The following is a 12217-nucleotide window of genomic DNA, read 5'->3' on the forward strand; positions in this document are numbered from 1 at the left end:
CCACTGGGGATGCAGTGCTGTGAGTCCAGAGAGTGCACTGGCACCACTGGGGATGCACTGCAGTGAGTCCAGAGAGTGCACTGGCACCACTCTGGATGCAGTGCAGTGAGTCCAGAGAGTGCACTGGATCAATTGGGGATGCAGTTCAGTTAGTCCAGAGAGTGTACTGGCACCACTGGGGATGCACTGCAGTGAGTCCAGAGAGTGCACTGGCACCACTGGGGATGCAGTACAGTGACTCCAGAGAGTGAACTGGCACCACTGGGGATGCACTGCAGTGAGTCCAGAGAGTGCACTGGCACCACTGGGGATGCACTGCAGTGAGTGCAGAGAGTACACTGGCACCATTGGGGATGTACTGCAGTGAGTCCATAGAGTGCACTATCACCATTGGGGATGCACTTCAGAGAGTCCAGAGAGTGCACTGGCACCACTGGGGATGCACTGCAGTGACTCCAGAGAGTGCACTGGCACCACTGGGGATGCAGAGCAGTGAGTCCAGAGAGTGCACTGGCACCACTGGGGAAGCACTGCAGTGAGTCCAGAGAGTGCACTGGCACCACTGGGGATGCAGAGCAGTGAGTCCAGAGAGTGCACTGGCACTACTGGGGATTCAGCGCAGTGAGTCCAGAGAGTGCACTGGCACCACTGGGGATGCAGTGCTGTAAGTCCAGAGAGTGCACTGGCACCACTGGGGATGCAGTGCAGTGAGTCCAGAGAGTGCAGTGGCACCACTGGGGATGCAGTGCGGTGAGTCCAGAGAGTGCACTGGCACCACTGGGGATGCAGTGCAGTGAGTCCAGAGAGTGCACTGGCACCACTGGTGATGCAGTGCAGTGAGTCCAGAGAGTGCACTGGCACCACTGGGGATGCACTGCAGTGACTCTAGAGAGTGCACTGGCACCACTGGGGATGCAGTGCAGAGAGTCCAGAGAGTGCACTGGCACCACTGGGGATGCACTGCAGTGAGTCCAGAGAGTGCACTGGCACCACTGGTGATGCAGTGCAGTGAGTCCAGAGAGTGCACTGTCAGCACTGGGGATGCAGTGCAGTGAGTCCAGAGAGAGCACTGGCACCACTGGGGATGCAGTGCAGTGACTCCAGAGAGTGCACTGGCACCACTGGGGATGCAGTGCAGTGAGTCCAGAGAGAGCACTGGCACCACTGGGGATGCACTGCAGTGAGTCCAGAGAGTGCACTGGCACCACTGGGGATGCACTGCAGTGAGTCCATAGAGTGCACTGGCACCACTGGGGATGCACTGAAATGACTCCTGAGAGTGCACTGGCCCCACTGGGGATGCACTGCAGTGAGTCCAGAGAGTGCACTGGTACCACTGGGGATGCAGCGCAATGACTACAGAGAGTGCACTGGCACCACTGGGGATGCAGTACAGTGAGTCCAGAGAGTGCACTGGCACCACTGGGGATGCACTGCAGTGAGTCCAGAGAGTGCACTGGCACCACTCTGGATGCAGTGCAGTGAGTCCAGAGAGTGCACTGGATCAATTGGGGATGCAGTTCAGTTAGTCCAGAGAGTGTACTGGCACCACTGGGGATGCACTGCAGTGAGTCCAGAGAGTGCACTGGCACCACTGGGGATGCAGTACAGTGACTCCAGAGAGTGAACTGGCACCACTGGGGATGCACTGCAGTGAGTCCAGAGAGTGCACTGGCACCACTGGGGATGCACTGCAGTGAGTGCAGAGAGTACACTGGCACCATTGGGGATGTACTGCAGTGAGTCCAGAGAGTGCACTGGCACCATTGGGGATGCACTGCAGTGAGTCCAGAGAGTGCACTGGCACCACTGGGGATGCAGTACAGTGAGTCCACAGAGTGCACTGGCACCACTGGGGATGCACTGCAGAGACTCCAGAGAGTGCGCTGGCCCCACTGGGGATGCACTGCAGTGACTCTAGAGAGTGCACTGGCACCAATGGGGATGCAGAGCAGTGAGTCCAGAGAGTGCACTGGCACCACTTTGGAAGCACTGCAGTGAGTCCAGAGAGTGCACTGGCACCACTGGGGATGCAGAGCAGTGAGTCCAGAGAGTGCACTGGCACTACTGGGGATTCAGCGCAGTGAGTCCAGAGAGTGCACTGGCACCACTGGGGATGCAGTGCTGTAAGTCCAGAGAGTGCACTGGCACCACTGGGGATGCACTGCAGTGAGTCCAGAGAGTGCAGTGGCACCACTGGGGATGCAGTGCGGTGAGTCCAGAGAGTGCACTGGCACCACTGGGGATGCAGTGCAGTGAGTCCAGATAGTGCACTGGCACCACTGGTGATGCAGTGCAGTGAGTCCAGAGAGTGCACTGGCACCACTGGGGATGCACTGTAGTGACTCTAGAGAGTGCACTGGCACCACTGGGGATGCAGTGCAGAGAGTCCAGAGAGTGCACTGGCACCACTGGGGATGCACTGCAGTGAGTCCAGAGAGTGCACTGGCACCACTGGTTATGCAGTGCAGTGAGTCCAGAGAGTGCACTGTCAGCACTGGGGATGCAGTGCAGTGAGTCCAGAGAGAGCACTGGCACCACTGGGGATGCACTGCAGTGAGTCCAGAGAGTGCACTGGCCCCACTCTGGATGCAGTGCGGTGAGTCCAGAGAGTGCACTGGCACCACTGTGGATGCAGTACAGTGAGTCCACAGAGTGCACTGGCACCACTGGGGATGCACTGCAGTGACTCCAGAGAGTGCACTGGCACCACTGGGGATGCAGTGCAGTGAGTCCAGAGAGTGCACTGGATCAATTGGGGATGCAGTTCAGTTAGTCCACAGAGTGCACTGGCACCACTGGGGATGCAGTGGAGTGAGTCCAGAGAGTGCACTTGCACCACTAGGGATGCAGTGCAGTGAGTGCAGAGAGTGCACTGGCACCACTGGTGATGCAGTGCAGTGAGTCCAGAGAGTGCACTGGCACCACTGGGGCTGCACTGCAGTGAGTCCAGAGAGTGCACTGGCACCACTGGGGATGCAGAGCAGTGAGTCCAGAGAGTGCACTGGCACCACTGGGGATGCAGTGCAGTGAGTCCAGAGAGTGCACTGGCACCACTGGGGATGCAGTGCAGTGAGTCCAGAGAGTGCACTGGCACCACTCTGGATGCATCGCGGTGAGTCCAGAGAGTGCACTGGTGCCACTGTGGATGCAGTACAGTGAGTCCACAGAGTGCACTGGCACCACTGGGGATGCACTGCAGTAACTCCAGAGAGTGCACTGGCACCACTGGGGATGCAGTGCAGTGACTCCAGAGAGTGCACTGGATCAATTGGGGATGCAGTTCAGTTAGTCCAGAGAGTGCACTGGCACCACTGGGGATGCAGTGCAGTGAGTCCAGAGAGTGCACTGGCACCACTGGGGATGCACTGCAGTGAGTGCAGAGAGTACACTGGCACCATTGGGGATGTACTGCAGTGAGTCCAGAGAGTGCACTGGCACCACTGGGGATGCAGTACAGTGAGTCCACAGAGTGCACTGGCACCACTGGTGATGCACTGCAGAGACTCCAGAGAGTGCACTGGCACCACTGGGGATGCAGTGCAGTGAGTCCAGAGAGTGCACTGGCACCACTGGGGATGCAGTGCAGTGAGTCCAGAGAGTGCACTGGCACCACTGGGGATGTACTGCAGTGAGTCCAGAGAGTGCACTGGCACCACTGGGGATGCACTGCAGTGAGTCCAGAGAGTGCAGTGGCACCACTGGGGATGCACTGCAGTGAGTCCATAGAGTGCCCTGGCACCACTAGGGATGCACTGCAGTGAGTCCAGAGAGTGCACTGGCCCCACTGGGGATGCAGTGCAGTGAGTCCAGAGAGTGCACTGGCACCACTGGGGATGCAGCGCAATGACTACAGAGAGTGCACTGGCACCACTGGGGATGCAGTGCTGTGAGTCCAGAGAGCGCACTGGCACCACTGGGGATGCAGTGCAGTGAGTCCAGAGAGTGCACTGGCACCACTGGGGATGCAGTGCAGTGAGTCCAGAGAGTGCACTGGCACCACTGTGGATGCAGTGTGGTGAGTCCAGAGAGTGCACTGGTGCCACTGGGGATGCAGTACAGTGAGTCCAGAGAGTGCACTGTCACCACTGGGGATGCACTGCTATGCCTCCAGAGATTGCACTGGCACCACTGGGGATGCAGTGCAGTGAGTCCAGAGAGTGCACTGGCACCACTGGGGATGCAGTACAGTGAGTCCACAGAGTGCACTGGCACCACTGGGGATGCACTGCAGTGAGTCCATAGAGTGCACTGGCACCACTGGGGATGCAGTACAGTGACTCCAGAGAGTGAACTGGCACCACTGGGGATGCACTGCAGTGAGTCCAGAGAGTGCACTGGCACCACTGGGGATGCACTGCAGTGAGTGCAGAGAGTACACTGGCACCATTGGGGATGTACTGCAGTGAGTCCAGAGAGTGCACTGGCACCACTGGGGATGCAGAGCAGTGAGTCCAGAGAGTGCACTGGCACTACTGGGGATTCAGCGCAGTGAGTCCAGAGAGTGCACTGGCACCACTGGGGATGCAGTGCTGTAAGTCCAGAGAGTGCACTGGCACCACTGGGGATGCACTGCAGTGAGTCCAGAGAGTGCAGTGGCACCACTGGGGATGCAGTGCGGTGAGTCCAGAGAGTGCACTGGCACCACTGGGGATGCAGTGCAGTGAGTCCAGATAGTGCACTGGCACCACTGGTGATGCAGTGCAGTGAGTCCAGAGAGTGCACTGGCACCACTGGGGATGCACTGTAGTGACTCTAGAGAGTGCACTGGCACCACTGGGGATGCAGTGCAGAGAGTCCAGAGAGTGCACTGGCACCACTGGGGATGCACTGCAGTGAGTCCAGAGAGTGCACTGGCACCACTGGTTATGCAGTGCAGTGAGTCCAGAGAGTGCACTGTCAGCACTGGGGATGCAGTGCAGTGAGTCCAGAGAGAGCACTGGCACCACTGGGGATGCACTGCAGTGAGTCCAGAGAGTGCACTGGCCCCACTCTGGATGCAGTGCGGTGAGTCCAGAGAGTGCACTGGCACCACTGTGGATGCAGTACAGTGAGTCCACAGAGTGCACTGGCACCACTGGGGATGCACTGCAGTGACTCCAGAGAGTGCACTGGCACCACTGGGGATGCAGTGCAGTGAGTCCAGAGAGTGCACTGGATCAATTGGGGATGCAGTTCAGTTAGTCCACAGAGTGCACTGGCACCACTGGGGATGCAGTGGAGTGAGTCCAGAGAGTGCACTTGCACCACTAGGGATGCAGTGCAGTGAGTGCAGAGAGTGCACTGGCACCACTGGTGATGCAGTGCAGTGAGTCCAGAGAGTGCACTGGCACCACTGGGGCTGCACTGCAGTGAGTCCAGAGAGTGCACTGGCACCACTGGGGATGCAGAGCAGTGAGTCCAGAGAGTGCACTGGCACCACTGGGGATGCAGTGCAGTGAGTCCAGAGAGTGCACTGGCACCACTGGGGATGCAGTGCAGTGAGTCCAGAGAGTGCACTGGCACCACTCTGGATGCATCGCGGTGAGTCCAGAGAGTGCACTGGTGCCACTGTGGATGCAGTACAGTGAGTCCACAGAGTGCACTGGCACCACTGGGGATGCACTGCAGTAACTCCAGAGAGTGCACTGGCACCACTGGGGATGCAGTGCAGTGACTCCAGAGAGTGCACTGGATCAATTGGGGATGCAGTTCAGTTAGTCCAGAGAGTGCACTGGCACCACTGGGGATGCAGTGCAGTGAGTCCAGAGAGTGCACTGGCACCACTGGGGATGCACTGCAGTGAGTGCAGAGAGTACACTGGCACCATTGGGGATGTACTGCAGTGAGTCCAGAGAGTGCACTGGCACCACTGGGGATGCAGTACAGTGAGTCCACAGAGTGCACTGGCACCACTGGTGATGCACTGCAGAGACTCCAGAGAGTGCACTGGCACCACTGGGGATGCAGTGCAGTGAGTCCAGAGAGTGCACTGGCACCACTGGGGATGCAGTGCAGTGAGTCCAGAGAGTGCACTGGCACCACTGGGGATGTACTGCAGTGAGTCCAGAGAGTGCACTGGCACCACTGGGGATGCACTGCAGTGAGTCCAGAGAGTGCAGTGGCACCACTGGGGATGCACTGCAGTGAGTCCATAGAGTGCCCTGGCACCACTAGGGATGCACTGCAGTGAGTCCAGAGAGTGCACTGGCCCCACTGGGGATGCAGTGCAGTGAGTCCAGAGAGTGCACTGGCACCACTGGGGATGCAGCGCAATGACTACAGAGAGTGCACTGGCACCACTGGGGATGCAGTGCTGTGAGTCCAGAGAGCGCACTGGCACCACTGGGGATGCAGTGCAGTGAGTCCAGAGAGTGCACTGGCACCACTGGGGATGCAGTGCAGTGAGTCCAGAGAGTGCACTGGCACCACTGTGGATGCAGTGTGGTGAGTCCAGAGAGTGCACTGGTGCCACTGGGGATGCAGTACAGTGAGTCCAGAGAGTGCACTGTCACCACTGGGGATGCACTGCTATGCCTCCAGAGATTGCACTGGCACCACTGGGGATGCAGTGCAGTGAGTCCAGAGAGTGCACTGGCACCACTGGGGATGCAGTACAGTGAGTCCACAGAGTGCACTGGCACCACTGGGGATGCACTGCAGTGAGTCCATAGAGTGCACTGGCACCACTGGGGATGCAGTACAGTGACTCCAGAGAGTGAACTGGCACCACTGGGGATGCACTGCAGTGAGTCCAGAGAGTGCACTGGCACCACTGGGGATGCACTGCAGTGAGTGCAGAGAGTACACTGGCACCATTGGGGATGTACTGCAGTGAGTCCAGAGAGTGCACTGGCACCACTGGGGATGCAGTGCAGTGAGTCCAGAGAGTGCACTGGCACCACTGGGGATGCAGTACAGTGAGTCCATAGAGTGCACTGGCACCACTGGGGATGCACTGCAGAGACTCCAGAGAGTGCACTGGCACCACTGGAGATGCACTGCAGTGACTGTAGAGAGTGCACCGGCACCACTGGGGATGCAGTGCAGTGAGTCCAGAGAGTGCACTGGCACCACTCTGGATGCAGTGCGGTGAGTCCAGAGAGTGCACTGGCACCACTGTGGATGCAGTACAGTGAGTCCACAGAGTGCACTGGGACCACTGGGGATGCACTGCAGTGACTCCAGAGAGTGCACTGGCACCACTGGTGATGCAGTGCAGTGAGTCCAGAGAGTGCACTGGATCAATTGGGGATGCAGTTCACTTAGTCCAGAGAGTGCACTGGCACCACTGGGGATGCAGTGCAGTGAGTCCAGAGAGTGCACTGGCACCACTGGGGATGCAGTACAGTGACTCCATTGAGTGCACTGGCACCACTGGGGATGGACTGCAGTGAGTCCAGAGAGTGCACTGGCACCACTGGGGATGCACAGCAGTGAGTGCAGAGAGTACACTGGCACCATTGGGGATGTACTGCAGTGAGTCCAGAGAGTGCAATGGCACCACTGGGGATGCAGTGCTGTGAGTCCAGAGAGTGCACTGGCACCACTGGGGATGCAGTACAGTGAGTCCACAGAGTGCACTGGCACCACTGGGGATGCACTGCAGAGACTCCAGAGAGTGCACTGGCACCACTGGGGATGCAGTGCAGTGAGTCCAGAGAGTGCACTGGCACCACTGGGGATGCAGTGCAGTGAGTCCAGAGAGTGCACTGGCACCACTGGGGATGCAGTGCTGTGAGTCCAGAGAGTGCACTGGCACCACTGGGGATGCAGTGCTGTGAGTCCAGAGAGTGCACTGGCACCACTGTGGATGCAGTACAGTGAGTCCAGAGAGTGCACTGGCACCACTGGGGATGCAATGCAGTGAGTCCAGAGAGTGCACTGGCACCACTGGGGATGCAGCGCAATGACTACATAGAGTGCACTGGCACCACTGGGGATGCAGTGCAGTGAGTCCAGAGAGTGCACTGGCACCACTGGGGATGCAGTGCAGTGAGTCCAGAGAGTGCACTGGCACCACTGGGGATGCACTGCAGTGAGTCCAGAGAGTGCACTGGCACCACTGGGGATGTACTGCAGTGAGTCCAGAGAGTGCACTGGCACCACTCTGGATGCAGTGCGGTGAGTCCAGAGAGTGCACTGGCACCATTGGGGATGCACTGCAGTGAGTCCACAGAGTGCACTGGCACCACTGGGGATGCACTGCAGTGACTCCAGAGAGTGCACTGGCACCACTGGTGATGCACTGCAGTGAGTCCAGAGAGTGCACTGGCACCACTGGGGATGCACTGCAGTGACTCTAGAGAGTGCACTGGCACTACTGGGGATGCAGTTCGGTGAGTCCAGAGAGTGCACTGGCACCACTGTGGATGCAGTACAGTGAGTCCACAGAGTGCACTGGCACCACTGGGGATGCAGTGCAGTGAGTCCAGAGAGTGCACTGGCACCACTGGGGATGCAGTGCAGTGAGTCCAGAGAGTGCACTGGCACCACTGGAGATGCAGTACAGTGACTCCAGAGAGTGAACTGGCACCACTGGGGATGCACTGCAGTGAGTCCAGAGAGTGCACTGGCACCACTGGGGATGCAGTACAGTGACTCCAGAGAGTGAACTGGCACCACTGGGGATGCACTGCAGTGAGTGCAGAGAGTACACTGGCACCATTGGGGATGTACTGCAGTGAGTCCAGAGAGTGCACTGGCACCACTGGGGATGCAGTACAGTGAGTCCACAGAGTGCACTGGCACCACTGGGGATGCACTGCAGAGACTCCAGAGAGTGCACTGGCACCACTGGGGATGCAGTGCAGTGAGTCCAGAGAGTGCACTGGCACCACTGGGGATGCACTGCAGTGAGTCCAGAGAGTGCACTAACACCACTGGGGATGCAGTGCAGTGAGTCCAGAGAGTGCACTGGCACCACTGGGGTTGCAGTGCAGTGAGTCCAGATAGTGCACTGGCACCACTGTGGATGCAGTGCAGTGAGTCCAGAGAGTGCACTGGCACCACTGGGAATGCACTGCTGTGAGTCCAGAGACTGCACTGGCACCACTGGGGATGCAGTGCAGTGAGTCCAGAGAGTGCACTGGCACCACTGGGGATGCAGTGTAGTGAGTGCAGAGAGTGCACTGGCACCTTGGGTATGCAGTGCAGTGAGTCCAGAGAGTGCATTGGCACCACTGGGGATGCAGTGCAGTGAGTCCAGAGAGTGCACTGGCACCACTGGGGATGCAGTGCAGTGAGTCCAGAGAGTGCACTGGCACCACTGGGGATGCACTGAAATGACTCCTGAGAGTGCACTGGGCCCACTGGGGATGCAGTGCAGTGAGTCCATAGAGTGCACTGGTACCAATGGGGATGCAGCGCAATGACTACAGAGAGTGCACTGGCACCACTGGGGATGCAGTGCTGTGAGTCCAGAGAGTGCACTGGCCCCACTGGGGATGAAGTGCAGTGAGTCCAGAGAGTGCACTGGCACCACTGGGGATGCAGTGCAGTGACTCCAGAGAGTGCACTGGCACCCCTTGGGATGCACTGCAGTGACTCCAGAGAGTGCACTGGCACCATTGGGATGCAGTGCAGTGAGTCCAGAGAGTGCACTGGCACCACTCCGGATGCAGTGCGGTGAGTCCAGAGAGTGCACTGGCGCAACTGTGGATGCAGTACAGTGAGTCCAGAGAGTGCACTGGCACCACTGGGGATGCAGTGCAGTGAGTCCAGAGAGTGCACTGGCACCACTGGGGATGCAGTGCAGAGACTCCAGAGAGTGCACTGGCACCACTGGGGATGCAGTACAGTGAGTCCAGAGAGTGCACTGGCACCACTGGGGAAGCACTGCAGTGACTCCAGAGAGTGAAGTGCCACCACTGGGGATGCAGAGCAGTGAGTCCAGAGAGTGTACTGGCACCAATGTAGACGCACTGCAGTGACTCCAGAGAGTGCACTGGCACCACTGGGGATGCAGAGCAGTGAGTCCAGAGACTGCACTGGCACTACTGGGGATTCAGCGCAGTGAGTCCAGAGAGTGCACTGGCACCACTGGGGATGCAGTGCTGTAAGTCCAGAGAGTGCACTGGCACCATTGGGGATGCACTGCAGTGAGTCCAGAGAGTGCACTGGCACCACTGGGGATGCAGTGCGGTGAGTCCAGAGAGTGCACTGGCACCACTGGGGATGCAGTGCAGTAACTCCAGAGAGTGCACTGGCACCACTGGGGATGCACTGCAGTGAGTCCAGAGAGTGCACTGGCACCACTGGGGATGCACTGCAGTGACTCTAGAGAGTGCACTGGCACCACTGGGGATGCAGTGCAGTGAGTCCAGAGAGTGCACTGACACCACTGGGGATGCACTGCAGTGAGTCCAGAGAGTGCACTGGCACCACTGGGGATGCAGTGCAGTGAGTCCAGAGAGTGCACTGGCACCACTGTGGATGCAGTGCAGTGAGTCCAGAGAGTGCACTGGCACCACTGGGGATGCAGTGCGGTGAGTCCAGAGAGTGCACTGGCACCACTGGGGATGCAGTGCAGTAACTCCAGAGAGTGCACTGGCACCACTGGGGATGCACTGCAGTGAGTCCAGAGAGTGCACTGGCACCACTGGGGATGCACTGCAGTGACTCTAGAGAGTGCACTGGCACCACTGGGGATGCAGTGCAGTGAGTCCAGAGAGTGCACTGACACCACTGGGGATGCACTGCAGTGAGTCAAGAGAGTGCACTGGCACCACTGGGGATGCAGTGCAGTGAGTCCAGAGAGTGCACTGGCACCACTGTGGATGCAGTGCAGTGAGTCCAGAGAGAGCACTGGCACCACTGGGGATGCAGTGCAGTGAGTCCAGAGAGTGCACTGGCACCACTGGGGATGCACTGCAGTGAGTCCAGAGAGTGCACTGGCACCACTGGGGATGCACTGCAGTGAGTGCAGAGAGTACACTGGCACCATTGGGGATGTACTGCAGTGAGTCCAGAGAGTGCACTGGCACCACTGGGGATGCAGTGCAGTGAGTCCAGAGAGTGCACTGGCACCACTGGGGATGCAGTACAGTGAGTCCATGGAGTGCACTGGTCCCACTGGGGATGCACTGCAGAGACTCCAGAGAGTGCACTGGCACCACTGGAGATGCACTGCAGTGACTGTAGAGAGTGCACCGGCACCACTGGGGATGCAGTGCAGTGAGTCCAGAGAGTGCACTGGCACCACTCTGGATGCAGTGCGGTGAGTCCAGAGAGTGCACTGGCACCACTGTGGATGCAGTACAGTGAGTCCACAGAGTGCACTGGGACCACTGGGGATGCACTGCAGTGACTCCAGAGAGTGCACTGGCACCACTGGTGATGCAGTGCAGTGAGTCCAGAGAGTGCACTGGATCAATTGGGGATGCAGTTCACTTAGTCCAGAGAGTGCACTGGCACCACTGGGGATGCAGTGCAGTGAGTCCAGAGAGTGCACTGGCACCACTGGGGATGCAGTACAGTGACTCCATTGAGTGCACTGGCACCACTGGGGATGGACTGCAGTGAGTCCAGAGAGTGCACTGGCACCACTGGGGATGCACAGCAGTGAGTGCAGAGAGTACACTGGCACCATTGGGGATGTACTGCAGTGAGTCCAGAGAGTGCAATGGCACCACTGGGGATGCAGTGCTGTGAGTCCAGAGAGTGCACTGGCACCACTGGGGATGCAGTACAGTGAGTCCACAGAGTGCACTGGCACCACTGGGGATGCACTGCAGAGACTCCAGAGAGCGCACTGGCACCACTGGGGATGCAGTGCAGTGAGTCCAGAGAGTGCACTGGCACCACTGGGGATGCAGTGCAGTGAGTCCAGAGAGTGCACTGGCACCACTGGGGATGCAGTGCTGTGAGTCCAGAGAGTGCACTGGCACCACTGGGGATGCAGTGCTGTGAGTCCAGAGAGTGCACTGGCACCACTGTGGATGCAGTACAGTGAGTCCAGAGAGTGCACTGGCACCACTGGGGATGCAATGCAGTGAGTCCAGAGAGTGCACTGGCACCACTGGGGATGCAGCGCAATGACTACATAGAGTGCACTGGCACCACTGGGGATGCAGTGCAGTGAGTCCAGAGAGTGCACTGGCACCACTGGGGATGCAGTGCAGTGAGTCCAGAGAGTGCACTGGCACCACTGGGGATGCACTGCAGTGAGTCCAGAGAGTGCACTGGCACCACTGGGGATGTACTGCAGTGAGTCCAGAGAGTGCACTGGCACCACTCT

This window comes from Anser anser (assembly GCF_964211835.1).
Source record: "Anser anser genome assembly, contig: HAP1_SCAFFOLD_71, whole genome shotgun sequence".
Classification (NCBI taxonomy): Eukaryota; Metazoa; Chordata; class Aves; order Anseriformes; family Anatidae; genus Anser; species Anser anser.